The 25,278-nt window shown below is 41.2% G+C and overlaps 1 protein-coding gene across 2 annotated transcripts in view; it reads right to left on the minus strand.

Moving 5' to 3' along the window:
- Positions 1-25,278, minus strand: part of sema6d (semaphorin 6D) — a 189,355-nt gene that overhangs the window by 61,768 nt on the left and 102,309 nt on the right. Inside the window, exon 4 of one of the 2 annotated variants that reach the window (XM_067971433.1) lies at positions 23,023-23,059. The exons of the other annotated variant lie outside the window; for it this stretch is intronic. The gene's annotated coding sequence lies outside the window, so the exon portion shown is untranslated. The remainder of the gene's footprint in view (positions 1-23,022; positions 23,060-25,278) is intronic. 2 annotated transcript variants of the gene reach the window in all.

The following is a 25,278-nucleotide window of genomic DNA, read 5'->3' on the forward strand; positions in this document are numbered from 1 at the left end:
AACACCTATCAAATCACCTTGTAATTTGTTCTGTTTTAATTAAAACAGCCTCAATTTTTAAGTCTTTCTTTGTATTTCCTCATACCAGCAGAATCCTAGTGAATCTGCACTGTACCCTTAGTAAGGCTTTTATGTTGGCTAACCTTAACATGTGCCATTTATAGGAGCTGAGATCAGTTTATTTAGTGGTGTTCGCTCAACTTCCATTTACTGCTGTTAATGGGGTGTTATATAGGATGGTCCATTTTTCTTAGCCTTTAGTTTTAATATGGAAAGGTCTATTACTGCTTAATAGTCTTGATGCATGTAAATGTGAAAAATTATACTGAAGTTAGCATTTTACTGATGTATAAGGGGAAAGCAAATCACACACTTAAGTTGGGTTCCCCCATGACATTCCAAATGGATGGAAAATCGTAGGGAACACGTCTACATTCCTGATGTGTGTCCTGGATGGGCGAGGCGCCACACCAGGAATACATACTTTTAAAATTACCTGTGTAATATCAGTTCCAAATAATATTTGATAGAGTTATAAAACCTATTTCTGATTTTGTTTTACAATTATGGAATAGCACACTGTAATAGTGAGAGTTAGATAGCTGGTATGTATCTTGTATTATCATCCATAGAGGGATAGATGATGAGAAACTTTGGGATATAAAGTATATCCCATAAAAGGGCTGATCTGACTGGTGAAATCGTTTCATCAGGCACAAAATAGGCACAAATAATACCAATTTACCAGTGGGACAGTCTGTGCCCAATCTGCCCAGACATTGGTTCCACTTCCAAATGTTTTTTTAAGCTTCCCAGGCGGACGCCTAAAACAGGTGTTAGGCCCCTTGAATATGTAAATTGGAGGCCTATTGCCTGTTAAAGGACCTCTCAGAAATTAGTCATCGATGAGCGGGGCAAGAGTCAGGCCTGACACCTGCCCTGCTCATCGGTGACTAAGCTAATCTCGGCCAAGGAAACAGTGGGATATCAGTGACTAATTTCTCAGAGATCCTTTAACAGGCGTTAGGTCTCCAATAATTCTTCCCAATCAAAAGGTAACTATTTAAAATGTTTTTTTTTAAAAAAAAAAGCAACTCCTTCCTGTGGATCCAGGAGGGGCAGGAGTGCTCCCCTGACTCCACAGAAGGTCCCTCCCATAGCCTGCTCCAACCCCACCTCCCTGGGACTTACTTGAGGGCTACCACCAGTGAGGCAGGTGGCCCAAAATTAACGTCTCCCATCGGACAAGCTTCCTATGGAGGCACGACCAGCGCCGGCAGCTTGCCCCAATTATTCAGACAAGGCCCGAGGAACCATTCCTATCGCTCCTCGGGCCTCTTGCTTCGAAACTGGGCCCAGACTTGCTTCTGCCCCCACACATGGGTTTCTGTACTGTGCGCCACAGCTCTTTGTGGTGCATTTGCTGAGACCACATTAGATGAGTTGGGCCTGACCCCTACCTGAAGTATATGGTGAAGAATTAAAGGCATTCGTCTGTGCTAAATCATGGCATGGTCACCTTCTGTTAAAATACAACTGCTTGTAGCCCCAATGCAGGAATAGGTTAGGTGCCAAAAAAACACACAAACTCCTTTCAAGTTTGACAACAAACCCCCCCCTCTCTAATCCCAGTCGGCACAATGTTATTAAACAAATTAAACCCAGTGGACTGGGATTTCTAATGAAGCTTATTGATCATTTTAAATCTCCACTGCCCATTTCTCAGACAACATGTTGCAGGCCATCTGGCACACACTTCTGACCTACACATGCAATGATTTTCCTGTGTCGATGTTCATGTAATAACTTTTGCTGGGGTATGGTTCCACGGGTGTTGGCGTCTTGGTCAAAAATCACAAAATACATATACGCACACACTTTCTCGCAGGGATCAGTAAGCTGTGATCAGAATTACGAACCCCAAGTGATTTTTTTTTTTGCCTCTTTTAGTCCAAGGAAGCAGAGGCCAATTGCAATATCCCACTGTTTCCTTGGCTGAGATTAGTTTATTTAGTGCAGATCAACAGTCAAATCTGAGATATTCCTGGGTGGCATGATTTTTGATGCTAAAAACCCTTTGGAGGAAAATATATTATTGAAGCCCTCTCAAAATACTAAACAAAATACCAAGTTATACGTGGAAAGTACTTGTCTGTCCTTAAAATGGAAGAAAGCCACAGCCTTATTGATGACACTGTAACTGGGCCTCAAGGCCAATGTTATCGGACAATGTTTTAGGACTTGGACCTAGGCTCCACAGCCCAAAATTGGTCAGGAAGCAGGACATGTACTGGGCGGGAGGCATGGTCATGACTCAAGTTCTGATTTTTCTTTTGCTGCTGATAAAAATTCATTGAAAACCTTAATAACTAATTACATCATTTATAAAAGGTACAGAATTAAGTGGAAAATGGATTTCCTTTTTAAAAATCAGACCACTGGTGTCCAGTTTGCACTAAAAATTTCTGGATACCTCATTCACAAAACGGACAAAATGTTTTTGGTTTCATTGCAGTAGAGTTGCCAGTCTGGTTCCTTGGCCACTCAGTCAAACCAAAGAAACCTGGTTTCTACAGGTGTAAACGCTGGTGGGAAGACACTTAACCATTCAATCAGGTGCAATTGCCGCAGATGCCTGGGTCTTTTGAATTTTCATGGGTATAGTCATATCAGCCACATTTCTTTCCCTCTCCTCCGCCCCCAGTTGATAATTTGATGCACACTTGGGTTAGAGAGGAGGGGCCACATGATCAAAACAGGAACTGAAATAAAACCCAAGAGGTGGGATTGTTGCAATCAGTCATGGACCTTAGAACCCTGAAAAGTTCTTCCAAATGTGTTACTTGTCTACTGCTGTTCAGGCAGTGCGTCCTGGAGATTGGACGGCAGCTTGGAGCTCAAGATTTCGTTGTTTCATGTAGCCATTACCAAGAGCAACTCAAAGTTTGTACACTTTAGCTGTCAGGCAAATACTGCCCTTTGGCTTAGCCTCTACACTCAGAATTTTTACAAAATATCTCAAAATATACCCGTCAACCGAGACCCCATTGAAATGAAGCTGGAAATGCCTCGCTGCTGGTACAAAGCACAGAGCATACTGCCTGCAGTTTTCTAGGTTCAGCTCATGTGAATAATTAGTGTAAGTACTGGTAGCTAGCCTAATGGGAGATGTTGAAAATCTGGCTGACAGCTCAAATTTAAAGGAAAGTGCCCACTTAAACACAAGTGCCTGCATAGGGGGTGGGAAGATATTGTTTCGGCCTTTTTAAAGCCTCAAAATGGATTTTAAATATTTATTAGTCTTTGCCAAGACTGTGCTTAGAGGGGGGTGAAGAAGTGCCAGGCAAAAATCAAGTGAAGAGAAACCTATTGAAGGAATCTGGGGGCAAGAGACAGAGTGGCACAGTGCTCAACCCTCCGATGGCTGGAAAAGTGGACATGCCGCTACGAGGTGGATGTGAGGAAGGTTGCTCTGTTTGGATACTAGGGCAAGCTCCCCAGGGGATAGCAGTGCTGTTCCACATGGAAAGTGATGAATGAGTTGCCCTTGCAAATAAATCCCATCACTTTCTTATGCATCTGTGGACAGCCTATTGAATGATTTGGTGTATGTCGTCAGTGGTAGTGTGGAAGGATCCAGTGATGTGAAAGTTTAATACAGTGGAATTTAAAATCCTTGTGCCCATCTACAAATCTCGCCATGGCCTTGCCCCTCGCTATCTCTGTGACCTCTTCCAGCCTTACTTCCCCTTTCATGTCCTTCAATCCTTTGACTCTGGCCTTCTGAGGAGCTGGAAGTTACAATGAGAATATGGACTCAGCCATGTGTGACTAATTAATAACGATTGCACAGTCTGCACATTTTAGGTGTCAGTTGTGGCTTAGTGGTAGCATTCTCGCCTCCGAGTCAGAAGGTTACAGGTTCAAGCAATACTCCACAGACTTAAGCACATAACCTCGGCTGACAATCTAGTGCATAACTGAGGAAATGCTGCACTGTCGGAGGTGCCGTCTTTGGGTGAGACTTTACACCGAGGCCTCGTCTGCCCTCTCAAGTGGACGTAAAAGACCCACGGCACTATTTCGAAGAAGAACAGGGGAGTTCTCCCGGTGTCCCGGCCAATATTTATCCCTCAAACAGCATCACTAAAACAGATTATCTGCTCATTATCTCATTGCTGTTTGTGGGAGCTTGCTGTGCGCACATTGGCTGCAGCATTCTAACAGTAACTGCACTTCAAAAGTACTTAATTGGTTGTGACGCGCTTTGGGATGTCCTGAGGCTGTGAAAGATACTATGTAAATGCAAGTTATTTCTTTGTGTATGTATTTGAGATAATTTAAGCTGTAACTCTTGCTAAGTAATTTTAATTGGAGAAATTTGTATGTAAATGGCAAAGTAGGAGGAGAAAATGACAAAATATAAACACATATGTGAAGCAGATAATAAACAATGTAAGGAAGCAATCAGTATATAGAGGAAAGTGAAGGGAAAAATAAAAAGGATTAAATAAAGTGAGATAAAGCAAGGAAGAAGCAAAAAAAGTCTATATACAAATGAATAATAGTGATAAAGATCAAGAGTTGGTTTCTTTTCGGGAAAAGGACCGTAATTTTCTAAAATCGGAACTTATTTTTTAAAATGAGGCTCTCGATAACCAGTATACCTCTCAACAACACTCTTGATGGTTTTACAGTATTTTCAGAAAAGCTCTCTCTGAATCTATTGTTTCTAAGGAAATGTTCTTACATTTGCAGGGAAATCAATCTTTTTTATAATTAATAATGATGGCAGAGTCTGCGCATTTTAAAATGAAGTACAGTTGTTAATAAAAATGTTATCTATCAGCCGTTCTTCTTAGTCTGAGAATATATGCTGCTAAGGGCTGAATAATGCAGTGAAAAAATAACCTCTGTCTGTATTGAATAGTGCATTTTGTAGTAAAGTCCCCTGGGCTAAAGAGATAATGGTTACCAGTTGCCTATTTAATGGGAAGCAAAAGGAGGTACGTGACCCTTGTACTAAATGTATTACATTTTTAAGAAAATGTGAAGTCTTTTTTTAAAATCTATGTATTTTTAGATGAAATTTACACCCTTAATCCAGTTGCAGCGAAGAAATATATACAATGTTTTTTCTATTGAGAGGCCTGTTTCTACTTCCATCCCTGTAGAGATTGTGTTCAGGTCAAGAAGACCTGAGTGCAAATTCCCCCAGGGTTTAATAGAGAAGGCTGCCTTTAGTCAGTTCATGCGCTGAAAGGTATTGTATTACTTGCCTGGTGCGTGTGGAGGCTTTGATTTCCAGTTTAAATCAGGAGATTAGTATCGGGCGTTATATTAGCCTCCAACAATTCTAGGGCTGAAGAGATGTGAGCTTTTAACTGCAGAGAGCAATCAAAACAAATAAGGGCTCATTATTTCCACCCAGCCAGTCAGTAAAACTCTGCAAATTTGCAGCAAAAGTTGAGTTATTAGAATTTTCCATCTTGCGAGTGTAAACATCTTGAAAAATAAAGGGACATAATATCTGCTAATACATTAAATGTATCAGTTAACCGACAGCTCATGCTTTCTTATACATATTCTGGTACATGTACGTATCTTGAAATGCAATATACAGTACTAGGAAACGGGATAAATTTGATTACTTCAAGAAGACTAACTACTTCCAAAAGGGGGAGTTTCAACATAAACAGTATGGATTCTCCGACAGAAAACTGGAACAAAAACAAGCTTCCCACTTTCTGAAGTCTGACATTCTGTCAACTTTAAATTAGATCTTCATTCTAGGCAGGTTGTGTTCGCTTCGTGGGTATAATTATGGTCAGCAGTTTTCACATGGTCACTGCAGCCCCCAAAAGAGATTTCAGACTTGGCTCAAAAAATACTTTCATTGACATTTAAAAAGAGCAGCAGTTTATTTTCTTTTCCATAGGCGGGCTTTCCTTTGACGTGTGGAGTTGTTCCCAGATGCCGCAGATTTCAAAGCGTTTTGTTCGCTACCACTGCCAGTGTATAGGAATGTGTCTTGATACGAAAATTCAACAAGTTGTTTAGGACGCATAAAATTTTTTATGTTATTTTAAATGTGTTATTTTAACAGTCAAGTTCAAATACCATCAGTTGTTTTTAGTAAAACCATCTGTTTGTCTGAGCCAATTTGCACAGAAGCAGACAGAGATTTGTGGTTTTGTGCCCCAATATGATTTTGCATAATTGCACTTCCAGGTCAAACACATACGCAAACTTGACCTAAAATTAGTTCTTCACATGCAAGCGCTCGTGTACAGCTGTAAGAGCCTCAGTTGTTCTGCTCTTTGACACTACAGCTGGAGACAAGACTAATAAACCATGTGGTTAGGGCACAACAGACAAAGGGAGGTGTTCCCGAGAAGGGACTGGCCCAAAAGAATAAATGGTACACGCTATTAATGTGCGGGAGGAATGGATCATTTAACCTGAGGCAGTGCCAAAATATCAGGTATTGTGAAACAATTGCTTGGCTTTTTCTTCAGCAGTTTCACAGATGTAAAGTAATACACAAGTTCCCCTGGGTAGAAAGGTGTTTTGATTTAAGGTGATCTGTTTTGTACACTTAACCTATAAGCTGCATATCTGCCATGGAAAAAAAAAAACAGGCATCACAAAATCCTTGTTGCTCAAAATGCCTTAGAACAAGAAATTCTTCCTGCAATATCTGTAGCAGATTTCACATTTGAAACTTTGCAGAAAGTTTAAACTGATGACTCGCAAGCAATTTTTGCCAAAATACCCGAGCAAGAAAGATACACAAGGTTAGATTGTCGGTGAAAACTACTCTTCTCTTTAACCAGCTTCCATGCCGGAGCCACAAACTTCCTTTCACCTCAGTTGAACCATTTTATATTGCCACTGTTTTAGTTTGGATTCTGGGAGATCAATGTCCCTGAGCTGGCTTCCAGTATTTACATTAAGCCCCTTATCCTGGCGGCAGGTTCTTAAACTTAGTTTTTTTGGGGTTTACTGCCAGGATAAGGAGACTACATTTAACTGTGTAAACACCGGATCTGGCCCACTGGCCCCAGTCTCTGAATTAAAATGGAACCAGAGTAACAGTGGTTTAATAGTAGCTGATTTAACAACAGTGTAGATTTTTTTTTATTACCTAGTTGCCTAGGACTATATTTCCTCTTTTTCTGAAAAAAATGAAAAGCCCTTCCTTTATAGAATTTAACGATTGCCGATCAAAATAACATTCAGTTGATTTTGTTCAAAGTGAATTCAAGGGCAGGAATGAAAACTATAAAAATGCTCTTTTCACACTTCTCGATCAGTTAAATTGCCACTTTAGTGTAGATATCAAATATTTTGTTCATCCATCTGTGGTGTACACAAAACTTGCAAAATAGCACACTGAAAATTTAAGAAATCACGTTCATTGACCAGGGTATGGAGGCCCACTTAGACAACAATTTAGAAAACCTCTTTTGGTTTCAAACAGCCCACAGAAACTAAAATGGTGGCAGACGTAGTAATTCAGGAATGACCACCATAAGAACTTGGGAAGAGGACCAGAAAAGGTGTCATGACCTGAAAAAGGAGCACCAAGGTAAGGCAAGAACATCAATCTGTCATATTGTAGAGAAGAACATATATAGAGGATGAGTTTAAGTTTGAGTGGTTAAAGGTTTAAATGGGGGAAAAAGCCAACATTTACACCAGGGAAATAGCAGAGGCCAGATCAGCCTCTGTTAGTATGGAGATGAAGGAAACAAATGATATGGGTTACGCCATTACTGTTTACTTTCAGATGCTGATCAAATTGCTGTGCATTTTCTGTTTTATTCCAAGTCAAAACTTTTTATTTAATTCAAGCTTTTTTCCCAATTATCGAGAGAAAGGCAGGGCATAAGTTCCTCAAAACATGTTTTGCTACAAGAGGAGCAAGAGAGCTTCAGGCAGTTCGGTTGGAAGGAGCCCTGCCTTATGGCTGCTGTAGCCATCTTCCTTTTTCTGAGGAAAAGCATATGGGTTAAGCATGGTATTACAGAAAGGAAGAAGTTACATTTGTCTAGCACCTGAGTACATCCTCACATCAGATAATGCTTTGCATCTAATGAATTACTTTGATGTATAAACACTATTGTTATGTGAGCAGAACATAGCAGACAATTTGCACGCAGCAAGATCCCAGAAACACAAGATGAATGGCTAGTAAATTTGTTTTTGTTGTTGGTTTAGGGAGAAATGCTGGCCAGGACACTCGGCGAACTCCTTGTTCGTCAAACAGTGCCAATTGAATAGGCGGACAGGGACTTGGTTTAATGTTTCATCCAAAACATTGCACTATCCTACAATACAGCAGTCCCTCAGTACTGCATTAGACTATCAGCCCAGATTACGTACTCAACTCGGAGTGGGGCTTGAACCCACAACCTTCTGACTCAAATCTGAGCCAAGCTAACACCTGGATTGCGATTTGCTTACTTAGAACCAATCAAGCGGAAAGCAAAAAAATGATTTTGTATCTGTCATTGAGACAGAGGTCATGACCTCTGGATTCCCACTAGTTGGACATTTCCGGTGGATCACACTTTCACTATGGGATCCAATTATGGGAGCAACTGATACCGTTGAACCCAAGAAGGTAGCTGCAGCAGACCCTGAAATTATAACGCAGTGAAAGACCAGTCAGTCGAGTCAGGTTTTTTTCTCCCCCCACAGTAACAGGACAGTCTCTCTGATACCAGCTCAGGCAATTCACCCACCTTCAGAATAAAGCAGAAATGTAAGTCTGGCTAAAAGAACCCCTGTTGCTGCAGACATAATTAATGTCTCTTCAAAGGGCATGCAATGATTACAAATGCCATAGACCACAAGTATAGGCAACTGTAAGCCATTAACAATCGATCAACATTAATTATTTCTATTCATCACCTGGGTGGACTTGGCATCTATTACTGTTTGTTAGACAATAAGACTAGCTCAGTCCTAAACAAAACGTCTGTCTGTTTAAACAATTATACTATTTTTGCCTCGACTGGTTGTTGGCAGTTCCCAATCAAAATTAATGGAATGAATCTTGTTTTGGTTGCTCCCAGAAATGCTTTCCGAACAAGCAGACACTTAAAAATTTGTTACATTACTGGCGAGCTGTAAAATACTAATAACAAAATAAGTGTAGAGATTTTTGTGATATAAAGGAAGATGGACCCCTTGGGGCTGGCATAAGCTTTAGCTCCCAGCAGGGTTCCCCAATCTTTGCAGTGAGAGCAGGATTGAGCAGTGAATATTTACCTAGACAGATATAATTGTAAACAATTTTACAACACCAAGTTATAGTCCAGCAATTTTATTTTAAATTCACAAGCTTTCGGAGATTTTCTCCTTCCTCAGGCAAATGTTTCAAGAGCTCCTTGAAGCCTACGCATTTATACATATTGAACAATACATGGTGTTTACAGACTGCCCCTGCAACTGCCCGTTGCCAAGGCAATCACCGTGTTCAGACAGAGAGGTGTCATCTGCAGAACCCCCGAATACACATTCAACAAAAAAACAAACAGGGAAAAAAAAGAGAAAAAAAAAACAGAGAGAGGCAGAAACATCCGGAAGGCAGAGAGAGCCAGCAAATGACCCATTATATTAAAAACAGATAACATTTGTTCGCTGGTGGGGTAACGTGTAGCGTGACATGAACCCAAGATCCCGGTTGAGGCCGTCCTCATGGGTGCGGAACTTGGCTATCAATTTCTGCTCGACGATTTTGCGTTGTCGTGTGTCTCGAAGGCCGCCTTGGAGTACGCTTACCCGAAGGTCGGTGGATGAATGTCCATGACTGCTGAAGTGTTCCCCGACTGGGAGGGAACCCTCCTGTTTGGCGATTGTTGCGCGGTGTCCGTTCATCCGTTGTCGCAGCGTCTGCATGGTCTCGCCAATGTACCATGCTCTGGGGCATCCTTTCCTGCAACGTATGAGGTAGACAACGTTGGCCGAGTCACAGGAGTATGAACCATGCACCTGGTGGGTGGTGTCATCTCGTGTGATGGTGGTATCTGTGTCGATGATCTGGCATGTCTTGCAGAGGTTACCGTGGCAGGGTTGTGTGGCGTCGTGGACGCTGTTCTCTTGAAAGCTAGGTAGTTTGCTGCGAACGATGGTCTGTTTGAGGTTGGGTGGCTGTTTAAAGCCAATGTACCATGCCCCAGAGCATGGTACATTGGCGAGACCATGCAGACGCTGCAACAACGGATGAACGGACACCGCGCAACAATCGCCAAACAGGAGGGTTCCCTCCCAGTCGGGGAACACTTCAGCAGTCATGGACATTCATCCACCGACCTTCGGGTAAGCGTACTCCAAGGCGGCCTTCGAGACACACGACAACGCAAAATCGTCGAGCAGAAATTGATAGCCAAGTTCCGCACCCATGAGGACGGCCTCAACCGGGATCTTGGGTTCATGTCACGCTACACGTTACCCCACCAGCGAACAAATGTTATCTGTTTTTAATATAATGGGTCATTTGCTGGCTCTCTCTGCCTTCCGGATGTTTCTGCCTCTCTCTGTTTTTTTTCTCTGTTTTTTTTTCCCTGTTTGTTTTTTTGTTGAATGTGTATTCGGGGGTTCTGCAGGTGACACCTCTCTGTCTGAACACGGTGATTGCCTTGGCAACGGGCAGTTGCAGGGGCAGTCTGTAAACACCATGTATTGTTCAATATGTATAAATGCGTAGGCTTCAAGGAGCTCTTGAAACATTTGCCTGAGGAAGGAGAAAATCTCCGAAAGCTTGTGAATTTAAAATAAAATTGCTGGACTATAACTTGGTGTTGTAAAATTGTTTACAATTGTCAACCCCAGTCCATCACCGGCATCTCCACATCATAGACAGATATAGGGTGAGAAAGGAACGAGAGGCAGATTGGACTGGAAAGGGCAGGCAAACAGGCTAATCAAACAGATCCTGTAGATTCTGCTTCCCCCCCTTCCCGTTTTTGTTCCTGAATTTGTGGTTAAAAGCCCACAAAATGGGGGAATCTCACAGGGATAACAGCAGCGTAAGCTTCATTGTGATAATTTCACTTCTCCCTGACATCAGCACCAAACTGATGAAAGAAAAAGCTTTTACTATTTTTTTTAATCCCATAAAAAAAACCTGATTGCAGCAATAAATCTCTCCAGTTGCTAAAAATATCCTGGCAGTAGTTTAGCAGCCTGCTTTTCAACAGAAAAGATGGATGTACTAGAAACAATCTATTACTTTTAGAAGGGTCCCCCTATTTTTTGCTGACCTACAAGGTGGACTCTGTTTAAAATCAAAGCCATACTGTGGCTGAAAGCCATTTGTTAAAAATCTCACTTCACAAATATTTAAACTGATGTTGAAAAAATGCTTAGATAGGTAGTAGTTCTTTATTTTTGACTTACGTGTGAAATAATGCAAAATGGGTTTCCTATGTGCAATGATGCAAAATGCAGTTAAGCACGAAATATATAAGGTGTTTAAGCCAGAGTTTTAGATAGTTCTATTTAGATGGCTGGCTGGGTAAATCATATTCGGCACATTCAATTTTAAAAAAAAACATTTTTCACTGTTTCTCAGCAGGTCAAAGCATAGAAGTACGACCTAGCCCAAGTGTATTTTCAACTTCTCAATTTAAATATTTGCGAGGGGTGAGGTTTTAACAAAGGCTACAAGTCTAAACTGTCCTGCAGTAACACAATTTCATGGTACGTTGCCACTTTGAGAGACTAATGTGTAAAGGGTCAGAGTTAGGTCTAGCTCTGCACTTGGTCTGGCACCAGCACTGTGGAGACAGCAGTGTCCTGAGTGATGAATGGTCAGATTTGTTTGTTTGTGTGGATAGTACATCTTAGTTAACCTGCCAGGGTTTATCCAGTGCTTAAAAATGCAAAAGAAATATTTACAACATAACTTGGTTCGAGTCTCTGGAGAAATGGCATAAAGGGCATTAGGTACAAATTTTTGGAGCACTATTTTAATCTTGCAAAGGAAGGGCAGCAGAAATGTAAGGAACAAATTTAAAAGACTACACACTTCTTCCAAATACTGCCTACCGCCTTCCTCCACAGCCCCTTTCCTGGAAAGTTTAATATTTTTGCATTAAATATTGTGCATACCGAATACTTTTTACTTCACAACTGTTTTTTAAAAAAATCTTTGAAAATACTATAGGAAAAATCAACGACAGTTCTTTACCCTAGTCCAACAGCAGCTCCTACCTGATGTTGCTGCTTCATTCCGGGATTGAACTCTGCTGCAGGTGGGAATTCCTGATTTATTGCGAGACCAGGAATTCCCATTTGCAGCACAGAGTGGGGTACTGGAACAAAGCACCAGTGCCAATTAGGAGCAGCAACTAAGATTGGTAGTTTACATGCCAACTTAGAAAACTAACAAAAGATGTTGGGCCAGAAATTGCTCCTGAAATAATGGAGGAGCTCAACAGTTGCTCTCTGTTTTTTTTTAAAATGGCGAATTGAAGGAGCAAGTTCCCGCATTTGCAGACGCGCACTAAAATGCGGAAATCGTGACCTTGCTCCAGTGGTTCGCCAGCGATTTGATAGCTTGGAGTTAAAGGGTCAGAGAAATCATTGAAAAATCGCAAACTTGCTTATCTGCCCAGCTGGAAAGTAACTAATTACACCATCAAACAGGTCTGCTTAAAAACCCCAGGTCTAAACTAAGTTTTAAAAGCATGGTTAGTCTTAATGACTGCCATACAACTAAAAATTAAATTTTAATAACGTGCAGTCGTATATTACACATTATTTTTAATAGTTTTTGGTCATAAAAAAAATTTAATTAAAAAATTATTTTTTTTTCCCTTGTCTATTTAATTATTCAATTATTTCTTTAGCTTTATAAAAAAAATAAAATTTTTATTTACAATGATATCCAGAGTGCTAGCTTTAAATGAATGAAGTCTGCTTGTCCACTTGAGCAATGCAGCCTGAATCTGTGGGTGTGACTTCTCTTCCTGACAGGTTTTGTGGGCGTGTCTTCTAGCCTCACAGACTGTTCCACGCGCGTCAACTCACGCTGCTCAGAGGCTGGGTTGATAGCACACAATTTTTCTAAAGATCGAAATCAAGCAATTGGACATCACAGAGCCTGCAATAAGCATTTTCGTTAATTTAATTTGCGGGAGCTGTGGTGAGCATTGCCACGCTGTTCTGCGCAATTCCTGGCCCGACATTTTCAAAAAAGCCAACACTGCCTCAAAACCAGTTTATGCGCACACTCTTCTACCTGCCAGTTCATGCTGGAATTCTTCTTCCCCCTCCATCCTCAATTCAACAAGGCACCTTTCTCCCCAACCCTTAATTTATGATGGTACTTTTCTCCCTTGCCATTTAATTCAAGATGGCTCACCTCTCTTCCCTCTCCTCAGTGTATGCTGGCACTTTTCACCCCTTTCTCCCTCAGTTCCTGCTGTCACTTTCCTCCCCCTCCCAGTTCATTTTCCACCTGCTCTTCACCTTCCTCCCTACCAGTTCATGTTGGCATGTTTAATTTTCCCCCTACCCCCCCCCTCAGTTCCACCCCTGGCTCCTACCTGCTTCTATTCTGAGGAATGGAATGCTGCTGTGAGTGGAAATTCCCCCGATTTGTTTGCGAGCAGCAGATTGAAGCAGAGAGTGGCACTCATTTTTGCCACCCAGAGTGATGTAAAAATGTACATGACCGTGTGCACTGCATATCCCTGGCTACATCTTTGATGTGCTGACAGTTCTTGTAAGTCCAGCATATCGCACAGAAAATTTCCTCCCTACATTACAATAGTACTCCTGCACATAGACTCTCAGATAGTCACATTGTCGAAATAGTAGCATCTTGGCGCTCGGGTTGTGGTCACGTTGCGATTTTCAGTCTGACATGAATGGCACCGTGGTGTTGGAGGATGTTGTCATGGTTGTGCTGTGCCAAATCGGTCAAATCTGGACTTAGACTCCCCCCGCAACCACCAAACTGTTGACCCTAACTCAGTCCCTGATGATAGGGTTTACGTATTTTGAGCAACAAAGAATTGATCTAAGCTGGACAGTTCATTATGTTAGCCTTAATAACATGACGATACTGGGTAGATACGACTTGTCTGTCTTGAGGTGTAGGAGAGATTTCTGATTTGCCTAAATTACATGTGGTAATGTACAATCAGCACACTGGTTAGTTTCTTCCAGTTTCGTAAGGTAGGTTTTCAGTATTAATGGAGATGTTTAAATCAATGCTGCTACTTCCACCTTCACGTGTTGCTCGGTTACATAGCTACAAACAGAAATCAAGTTATTTTCCTTCTTCTCAGTTGTGAACTAAAGTCAATTTTTGTCTGATTACGCTCCTGTGAAGCAACTTGGGATGTTTTACTACATTAAAAGGTGCTATATAAATGCAACTTGTTGTTGTTGAGTTGTGGAGATGACCTGGGAAGAGGTCACGAAAGTAAATTAAGTCTTCAGTACCTTTCATGATGTAGATCCTAACTAGGATGATGGCAGTCCTGAAGAGAACTAAGATGGTAGGGCACCCAGCAGTACTAAATAGCTCTGCATGTCACACGATGTTTGCTTTCAACCTGTTACATTTGTACTGCTGCCTCATGCAAAGCACTGAGACAACCTTGCAGTTCTTCGACTACATGGCCATTCAACAGCAGGGCATTCCTTTAAGTTGTAACATGTCACAGACACTCATTCAACTTGCAATTTATCACTGTCACTGTTGTCACATTGGCTTAAAAGGCCTTTGCAATACAAGGCTAGCGACAACTTTCTCACTGGCTCAGTGCTTGTAGAGGGAGTGGTGAAGGTGAAGCCAGAGGCCTCTCTCAAACGGAAGGGTTAGTATCATCCTTCACTTCACCCACTTAATCTTAAACTGCCAGATACCACAGCACAAGAGTAGGACATGTAAGCACTGTTTAAAGAGGTGTCTGGTAAGCAACATTCCAACATTTCTTTCTCTTCTGTTTCTCTAGGCAGCCTGTACGAATCAGCCACAACTCCCAGGGCTGCCCGAGAATTCAGCACCAACACAACACCCTGTATCAGTCGATCCACCTGCTGGAAGCATCAGCACAAATACATTCACTCTGGGGAACTTAGTGAATGAGTTTGAGGAAGGTGCATCGGGTGAAGCACTGAGCACAAGTGAGCAGGAACCATCTGGCCTTCCTCAGCTGCAGAACATAGGGATTTGTATCTCTCAGAGCCAGTCTATAAAAGAAGATTGTTATCTCAGCAGGATTGTCTATTTAAGTCGCTAATTGTCCAAAACACCCTTTTATGTCTAGCCAGAAGCTTGCATCATTTGTTGTACTGCAGGAAGGCTTCACCGCTCCCCACTCCATCGGCAGAGATCCTGAAGCCCAGTCTTGAATGCTCCGACTGCTCATACAGAGGCCTTGGACTCCATTCTACAAGAGGCTCTCTTCTCTCAGATTGAGCGCGCCATTGTGTCGGTCTTCACAGCCCTCATCGCTGCCCAGATGTCTAACCCCAAACTGATCTGTAGACGTGTTGAGGGAGTGCCAAGCAGCAGGCGCATGTGTGAGGCAGCTGTCTCAAGGTGATGCCACATCCAGCCTACCCCCCACCCATGCACATAACAGTGAATATGTCAGCCAGCTGGTCCTGCCCGCTTTCTAATGGAGCAGCGGATGTAGTGGAGGCCATTGCAGGGCTATCTCATCACCGAGTACAAGGGTTCTATTGACACCCAGCAGCTTCACAAATACCCTAATTTCCAGTTCCCACTCAACCAGTTCATGCCAGCAGAACTGTTGCTGCCAGCTGGAATTTCTACCCCAAAGTGTCTTAATTGGTATGTGCAAGACAGCATGCACTCCACTACAAAACAAGTCACATTTAACAACGTCATCTGACTTTCTTCACACAATAACTGAGCACCCTAATTTGTGAGATGTAAGGGTAATTACTAGAAGGCCTTGCAGCATATTTACAGCAACATTGAAACATTTTATAATTGTGACTATAAGCCTTATGTTTCTTAGTTTGGCTCAAGAGGTCTTGACTTTTCTGACCTGTGCTCCCTTTAAGTGCGGCTCAATGCTGGGAGCGTTTATCTTACAAGCTGGTGTCTTGCCTCAACAATTATCCATTCCCACTAGGGATAGTAAGGAAATGGAACTCAAATGGCTCCAACTGTAATGCCTCTCTGTATACTAACCAGAAAACACAGCTATCAAAGGTGGTGATACTGTGAGGCATACAGCTAATTTACACTGCAATCAGAGATGCATTCACGCAAAATTGTCGAGGGGGACGACACATGTCGACTCTGCATTATCTACCAGACTTGCAAAATTGCAGTTGTGGCGACGTTAAAATTAAACTACCTTGTAACAAGACTTTTAACTGTCTTAACTGACTGCGACTTTTTGAAACAGAAAGGAAAGGTTTTATTTTAATCAGCACCTAAAATCCTCGATCTTACAAACTGTGATCCCAAATCAGACTAAATCAGAGTGAACACCATGAATTAGAACTTCGTCTTTCGCAAACCTCTATTAAGACATCACTGTACACTGATTAGAAGTGCATGTGTGGTAAACATTGCAGTATCACAATGATCAATCAGTATATCCCTGCAGCAGAGAAGTCTATGCGCATGGTTCCAGTTTGAAGAGATCACTTTAGGTGGATTTCTGATGTTTGGAAGTAATTCAGAAATTGCTAATTTGCCGTTATCAAAGTGGCAGCAATTAGTGTCACATTTGCTCCTATAAATGGGCTTTAAATTAAATGGGTATTTGGTGGTGTAAATTTTCCAGTGTAAATGGGATTTTTGGCAATAATTACTGTTCTAATGTGATATCCTGGTTTTAGAAATTAAATGTGTAGTGAAGTCTAGAATTCAACCATGCAGGAGTATTTAATGGGAAATAAGAAGCCAGTATGATGAACTTGGAAGTACAGCTTGGTTTTAGTATAGATGCTTTGTCAAGCTTGGCTTGATACAGCTAGTTATCCTGACTAATAAGATTGATGGTGACAACTATAATTACCATAGATGAGATAGTCTGCTCTGTAATTTACAATGTGAGCAAAAGCACAAACTTCCCTGTATAGTCTAGTCCTTTCTGAATGCAAACAAGTGAATAATGCAGTGCTGCTTCAGAAAGTAAGTGCAGAATATTAAATATGATTCCACTGCATAGTAATTGAGTTCATAACCAACATGTTTTGGTGCTTGTGTCATACATAACATGGTTAAACAAGTTGTCTCAATTATGATCACACTTGTTGGTTTAAAATAGGTTATACTTTTAAGAGGTACATTACTCACTTTCAGGCCTAGTTTTCCTCACTCCTCAAACGGCTATACGCCACATATGGGCAGATTGAGAAATCCCAAAGTGAAAATCTCCAGGGATTATTGAACTTTTAATTGACTTCCATTATCATTTAACGTACCTTTCCTGCATCAATATATAGTACCTCCAGGCAATGTATCACTCAAGAACAGTAAACAGTCTAAGGATTTGAGTAAAAACCCCGATTGAGAATTTCACCATTTTTGTGTTTCTTTTTCACCAATTCTCTCCTGAGTTCTCTTCCTCCCTAGAAGGTATTCTAGTGGGGTACATATTCCACGGGCACTGGACACCCTCTGGTACCGTGCCCAAGTGGTCATTTTTTTTGTACACGCCTAGACACCGAGTGTTGGCAGGCAATTCAACCGAAGGGAACGTGCAGCTCAGCCTGGTTCCTGTCATGCTATTTTAACCCTGTGTAACTCATTAGCAACACAACATTTGGCCCATTATCGGCAGGCTTGGATGGCTGGAGGGGATTCAGAAAAAACAAACGAGTTGAGTCCAACACTCAGTGTTGCTATAAATTAAAGCTCTTTGTATAACACTAATGGGGGACATCACCCACGTCTGACATGCTGAAAGGCATAGGAGTAGCTAATTTAAGTTAAACTTTGATTGTAGAACTAGAAGACACAATTGGCAAGCCTTAATTAAGACTAGATTATATGAAATGTTTTCCTTGTTGAATAGTAAGCATTGAATAGATTTCTTTGAAAAGATGCTGAAATGAAAATGGTTATGTAAAGGATTGATGATTATAGCAATGAGCATTGTCACAAATGATCAAATATGGTATGGAACATTATGGCTGGAGCTATAGGAATGTTGGCTGCTGTATACAACTGGTCATAGTTGAATAATGTAAATTGCACTGTTAGATTAATATCTGAGCTTTCACTCAATTACTTGAGGTCAGAGAGAAACCATGTGTCGACTTGGCTCACCCTTGCCTTTGGGTCAGAAAGTTATGAGTTTGAATCTAGTCAAAGGCCCGATAATGGCAAAGATCAATTATTTGCTTTACAGCAGAGGTTACTGCAAGGACGACGGGCTGGCCAAGAACGAGAGCCACCGATGTAGCCTCGCAATGCTAGAGAAGGCGCATTATAGGGCGATCTCAGCAAAACACGCAATGTTTGAATTCCCACTTATTTCTAGAAGCAGACACTGGATCTACCAGAGCTAATTCTGATGTATTGGAACCGATTACTATATAAAATATAAATTCATCTATTCACTTCTCTGTGTAATTTTTGGGGCCATGATGTGGAGATGCCGGTGATGGACTGGGGTGGACAAATGTAAGGAATCTTACAACACCAGGTTATAGTCCAACAATTTTATTTTAAAATCACAAGCTTTCGGAGATTATCTCCTTCGTCAGGTGAGTACTTACATTAATTTTTTTGGGGGGGAATAAATTAACTATTAATAACTTTACAAATAAAGTCACATTAAATACTACACACTAATAGAAAATCAGAATAATTACAATTTAGTCTGTAATAATCATAATCTATATACAGAACATCATTTGTTCAATAACAAAGATTAATTGTGATAAATTAATTAAAAATCTATTAGCCTGGAATTAATTTTCCAGTTAATAAATGTAATTATAAAGTCGGTTTTATCTATCCATTGCTTTTATATTTTATTCCAGTTGTATTTTGTGTCAATTTTTCAACCCTTCAGTTTCTCCCTCAGATTTTTCAGCTCTACTTTCATTTGGGTCTCTTTCCCTCACATTCTCTCTCCGTCTCTTTCACTCCTTCTCCCCCTCTCATTCCCTTGTTCTTTTAGATTCTATAGCTGTTCATCTTTGTTGCTTCCGAATTTCCAGGTCAATTCTACTTCGTTTTCTTGCTCTTGTCCATTCATCCATCCTTCTCTTGGTCATTCACATAAAATCCCAAAGGCTGGTTGGCACCTAATGAACTGCCTTGCCATGGGTTTCCATCTTTAGAAGAAGAGGCACTAAATTGGAGGGGGATAGGCTGTACTTTGATCTCAGTACTACCACAAAGAATATTAGACTGAACGGTATGTTTTACCTTCATGTGCATCATCAGCATGCCAAATCTTTAAAAATCTCGTATGCGATGTAATTCATGAAGCCAAAAGTGTTATCTTTACTCTTCTACTTGAAAGTCACTGAGTTACAATTTTGCTTGTCTCCTCACCTCCACCTTTCACAAAGATCAGCTAATTCAGAATTCCGAGGTGTCTCCTCACAATTTGCGTGCTCCCATCACCCATGTGCTTTCTGAGCTTCTCTGCGCTCATCAAAATTTACAGTAAAACCCTTACGCTTGTTTTCAAATCCCTTGACTGCCTCATAGTACGTCATTTTGGGTAACCTTCTCTGGCCATGTGGTCTAGCCCACACACTTTGTTTCTCTGACTACATTTAGCTCCTCTTCCTGCCTTAAGATGTCTTCTAAAAACCTGTGTGTTTGGCTTTGTCTTTGATCTGTCTCCTGTAATTTCTTCCTTCTTGGTGTCCATTATTTTCCTTTTTTAAAGTAGTTTGACATTTGCCTTTTATATGAGCAGTGCTGTAAAAATGCAAGCTTTTGTTACATATGTGTTTAAAATGCTACTTTGGGAAATTAATAACTATGCTAATTAAACTATGAATTTAAAATAAAAATCTCTCAAACAATTCAGCACAAGAGCAACAACAAGCATAGTGTTTATTTACAGCCATTAAAACTTTGAAAAAATAATGGAAGATTAGTTTTTTTTGTAAAGAGATCCCTTAAAGGAAATTCAGCAAAGTTTCTCTCAGACCCCGAGAGTAATTCATTAAAGCCTTGCAACCTACATTACACAAGTCCAGCCTGTTGCTTTCCCCAGATTTATCCATGGCCCGAGCAGCACAGAAACCATAATAGTCCACCAAATTCTTGCTCACATCTGTCCATACACATTATGAATTTTAGTCCCATTCTTTATCCAATAATTTTCTTTTAAAGAAATTAATTGCCATTAAGTACTTTTAGTGGGATTATTTTCCTCATATTTGGTATTCTATGAGCGAGTGTGGTAAAATTGAAGTCAATGGGAATCAGGGGGAAAACTCTCCAGTGGCTGGAGTCATACCTAGCACAAAGGAAGATGGTAGTGGTTGTTGGAGGCCAATCATCTCAGCCCCAGGGCATTGCTGCAGGAGTTCCTCAGGGCAGTGTCCTAGGCCCAACCATCTTCAGCTGCTTCATCAATGACCTTCCCTCCATCATAAGGTCAGAAATGGGGATGTTCGCTGATGACTGCACAGTGTTCAGTTCCATTCGCAACCCCTCAGATAATGAAGCAGTCCGAGCCTGCATGCAGCAAGACCTGGACAACATCCAGGCTTGGGCTCATAAGTGGCAAGTAACATTCGCACCAGATAAGTGCCAGGCAATGACCATCTCCAACAAGAGAGAGTCTAACCACCTCCCCTTGACATTCAACGGCATTACCATCGCCGAATCCCCCACCATCAACATCCTGGGGGTCACCATTGACCAGAAACTTAACTGGACCAGCCATATAAATACCGTGGCTACGAGAGCAGGTCAGAGGCTGGGTATTCTGCGGCGAGTGACTCACCTCCTGACTCCACAAAGCCTTTCCACCATCTACAAGGCACAAGTCAGGAGTGTGATGGAATACTCTCCACTTGCCTGGATGAGTGCAGCTCCAACAACACTCAAGAAGCTCGACACCATCCAAGATAAAGCAGCCCGCTTGATTGGCACCCCATCCACCACCCTAAACATTCACTCCCTTCACCACCGACGCACTGTGGCTGCAGTGTGCACCATCCACAGGATGCACTGCAGCAACTCGCCAAGGCTTCTTCGACAGCACCTCCCAAACCCGCGACCTCTACCACCTAGAAGGACAAGGGCAGCAGGCGCATGGGAACAACACCACCTGCACGTTCCCCTCCAAGTCACACACCATCCCGACTTGGAAATATATCGCCATTCCTTCATTGTCGCTGGGTCAAAATCCTGGAACTCCCTTCCTAACAGCACTGTGGGAGAACCGTCACCACACGGACTGCAGCGGTTCAAGAAGGCGGCTCACCACCACCTTCTCGAGGGCAATTAGGGATGGGCAATAAATGCCGGCCTTGCCAGCGACGCCCACATCCCGTGAACGAATAAAAAAAATAAAAAAAATTCCTCTGATCTCTAGTTTTGCTTGAGGCTCTTCATTTTGTATTTGTGCTCTGTACTTTGGTACTCATTGCCCATGTTAAATAGCGTGCTTGCATCTACGTTATCTCAGGACTTTGAGAGACCTGAATCATGTCCACTTTCAATATTTTTCCAACAAATTATGACAAGTTTCTCTCTTCAGTACTTCAAGCCCTGAATACTGGAATCATCTTTGGACTCTTCTCCTAAGCCCCTCCGACATATTGATATCTTTCGAAGGTAGGGTGGCCCAATATCACACACAATATTACAGAGCATCAACAAGATGACATTTGTATGTTACCTCACTGCAGTGAAATGTATCGTACTGAAGTATTGGGGATTGCCAGTGACGTGGCATCTCCTGTTGGGGGGGGGGTTGAGGGATCCCTCAGCATGTTTGGCTTCATTACATTCAGCAAAAACTTATTTTTTAAGCTGAAAGGTTACTCTTAGTGTGATTTCAATAGATATGGCAGAAGTCATGGAATACTGTGGTTGGTCATAAAGCAGCCACATGCAGTGACAGCACCAAGTATTTAAGAACTGTTTGTGGATTATAATGAGCTTTTTGGTCACTTCTGGATTTCTGTAACACTGTTAAAGCATTGTTGAACTTGGTAGATTTCTCCCAGTTCCCTCAAACCTCAGAACCAGACTTCAGTGGAGCAGTACATTAGTGGGATGCAGTATTGCTGACCCCAAATTGCACTCAGTTGTCAAGTGGGTTTGTATGACATCAGACGTTGTACAATCTTGACAATTCATTGTTTCTAATAATATACTACTCCTAACAGTAAATTCCATGTCTTCACAAAACTGCAGTACTCTGCAAACTAGAGTGCTTTCATACTGCACAACATAATTAACAAAAGATTCTTCAACAGACTTTTAAAGCAATCTTTTAAAGCCTTAAGGGCCAGTTGGAGACTGGTGATGTACTCCAGTAAAGAAAGGGGCACTGTTGTCAGATCTGACCTCATCGGCAATAACGCTTTTAGTTCAATAAAATGATTGATCAGGTTGGAAATCTAAAATTTCTTTTATGATCTGAGTATATTCTAGTCAGCATGTACATTTGAGGAAGATCCCTAATTAACAAATTAAGGAATTCATTGCTCAATACTACATGGGCAGTTCACATTCAAGTATTACAGTAGAAGTCATCTTTGTAAATCAGAGGGTACCTTGTTTGGGAATGTAACAAATGTTGTAACTAGATAATTTGATTTTCTATTCTTTACCCAAAGAGTGGTGAGAATGTAGAACTCACTACCACAAGGAGTCGTTGAGGTGAATAGCACAGATGCATTTAAGGAGAAGCTAGATAAGCACACGAGGGAGAAAGGAATAGAAGGGTATGCTGATTAGGGTTAGAAGAGGAGGGGTGGGAGGACACTCGTGTAGAGCATAAATGCCGGCATAGACCAGTTGGGCCGAATGGCCTGCTTCTGTGCTGTAGACTCTATGTAACTAATCATGCTTACCTTTGCCTTTGCTCTCGTATTCAAAGCTTTGAAGAAGCTGAGGAAAAATAATTACTATAATTAAATGGTGTTACAATAGAGTTATCACCTTTCAAAGTGATTAATTTCAATACATAATTCTCTTTAGTAACAGTAGATTCAGGCTTGGCAACCTGAGCAGAAATTTGATGCATTGAATGTTTTCTAACTGCTTATGAAAACAATACTCTTACTTTTTGTCTGCCCTGCTAAGCAAACTTCAAGCAGAGCTTTTAGATGGATGTACTGTTTTCAAGCAATCGGTTATTTTCATTGTACAAAGCAGCATAGATGTAAGAGATGAATAATGTTTTAAAGCATAAAGATGTCACTTGGGCTAATTTAACATTGATTTCCCACTGTAATGCTCATTGTTATTCCTAATGGATTACAAATCCTATGGCTCAACTGGCTTGATTAGTATCTGGAGATTTCAATATAACCTGCAAAAATACATATGGTATTAACAAAAAAAATACACACCATTAAATTAAGACGGGGTTATAGTTAAGCTTATGCCAAAATATATTGTAGCAACATGAAATAGCTGTAGCTCAATGTGTCTAATTATTTCTCATATTTGGTATAGAAGGAGAAAATAAATTATCTTGGAATAAAAATCAAATCCAATTTTGATCACAAAATGGTCTCGTGCATCCCTGATTTCCTTCACCCCACCAGTGTCGGCTGTGCCTGCAGCCACCTAGACCCTAAGCTCTGGAGTTCCTCCCTAAACCTCTGGCTCTCTACCTCTTTCTCCTCCTTTAAGACACTCCCTAAAACCTACCTCTTTGACCAAGCTTTTGGTCACCTCTCCTAATACCTCCTTTTGTGGCTCAATGTCAAATTTTGTCCAATAACGCTCCTGAGAAGTGCCTTGTGCCATTTTACTATGTTAAAGGCGCTACATAAATGCAACTTCTTGTTGCTGTTGTCTGAATTGGGCCATGTCAGGTTTGGGAATAGGCAGATTTGTTCAATACGGGGCTGACAAAGTTGCCAGTTGCTGCATGTCGTGCCATTAGTTCCCTGCTGTCATGGTGGATAGTGGGTGAGTGGCGTTGTCTGTCTGGGCCACAACAAAAGAAAGGTTTCTGTTGACTTTTTAAAAAAAAACATTATCTGTTAGTAGCATCGGCTGGGGCCAAGTGGCGGCAATCTGTTCTCCCAGGCAAACTTGTGGCAGTGTGCATTTTCTCATGCATTTGAGCGGCACACATTCACTATAATGGTAGAGTGATATAGTATGTGTCTCTTTACTCTGCTGTTGTCAGTGTGCCAATTTTTTTTGATGGGAGCGGGATGGGGGAATAAGTGGATGGGTCTCATTCTTATCTCTGTGGGGTTCAGCATGAATCCAATTTGCTTCGCAGTATAATAGGGGAACAAAGCATCTGGTTCCGAGTTGGGCTAAAGATACACAGACAGTGAAATTGGATCACCGGTGTTCAAAAATACTCCATCTGTATGTCATTTCCATATGGTATTAGCATTGCCTTGCACCAGACCAGAAAATAGCTATTTTGTATTGAATACAATTGGGTGTAATAGTTCCGTGGGAAGGTGAGATGCAGAGAAGTGTGCATTCCTGAGTTGGTTTTGGGCCATTTGGGTATTGACTGACCAAATGTTTTCAGAGACAGCCAGTAATGAAGACAAATTGATATGAGATTTGAAAGGTGTATATTTATGAATAAATAACATACATCTGTTAAAAGAAAATGTGATTTATAAGCAGATTAAAGTACTCTGTATACACTATTAAAGTAAACCAGCAATAAACTGCAGAGCCTGGGCTCTTTTGGTACTACTGGTTATCCACCGTTATCTTTTTTTTAAATCTCTTACCTGGCCTGTGGTTCATCCCTTAAGTGAAACATTATTAGGGATATTTTCCAGTTTTGTGCTCCCAGTGCACAGCATCTGATGCCAGGAGTACATATCGGAATACTGGGTGTGGAGAATCGTGCGGCCATCACGCAGCCCAACCAATTTTCACTATTAATTTAAATGCTATCCTCCGCTCCTAATATAAACTCCCAGTGTGCAAAGTTCTGGGCCAGAAACACAACAGCAGAAAATTTACCGTGGTATTTTTTGTAATTAAGTGAAAAGGATTGGGTACCACTCAAGTAAAGAAAGAACTTTATATAGAGTCTTTTACTTCCTCAGGATATTCTAAAGTAATTTACAGCCAATTAATTACTTTTGAAGTGTAGTCAGCATTGTTTTATAGGC

The sequence above is a fragment of the Heptranchias perlo genome, chromosome 34 (assembly GCF_035084215.1).
Source record: "Heptranchias perlo isolate sHepPer1 chromosome 34, sHepPer1.hap1, whole genome shotgun sequence".
NCBI lineage: Eukaryota > Metazoa > Chordata > Chondrichthyes > Hexanchiformes > Hexanchidae > Heptranchias > Heptranchias perlo.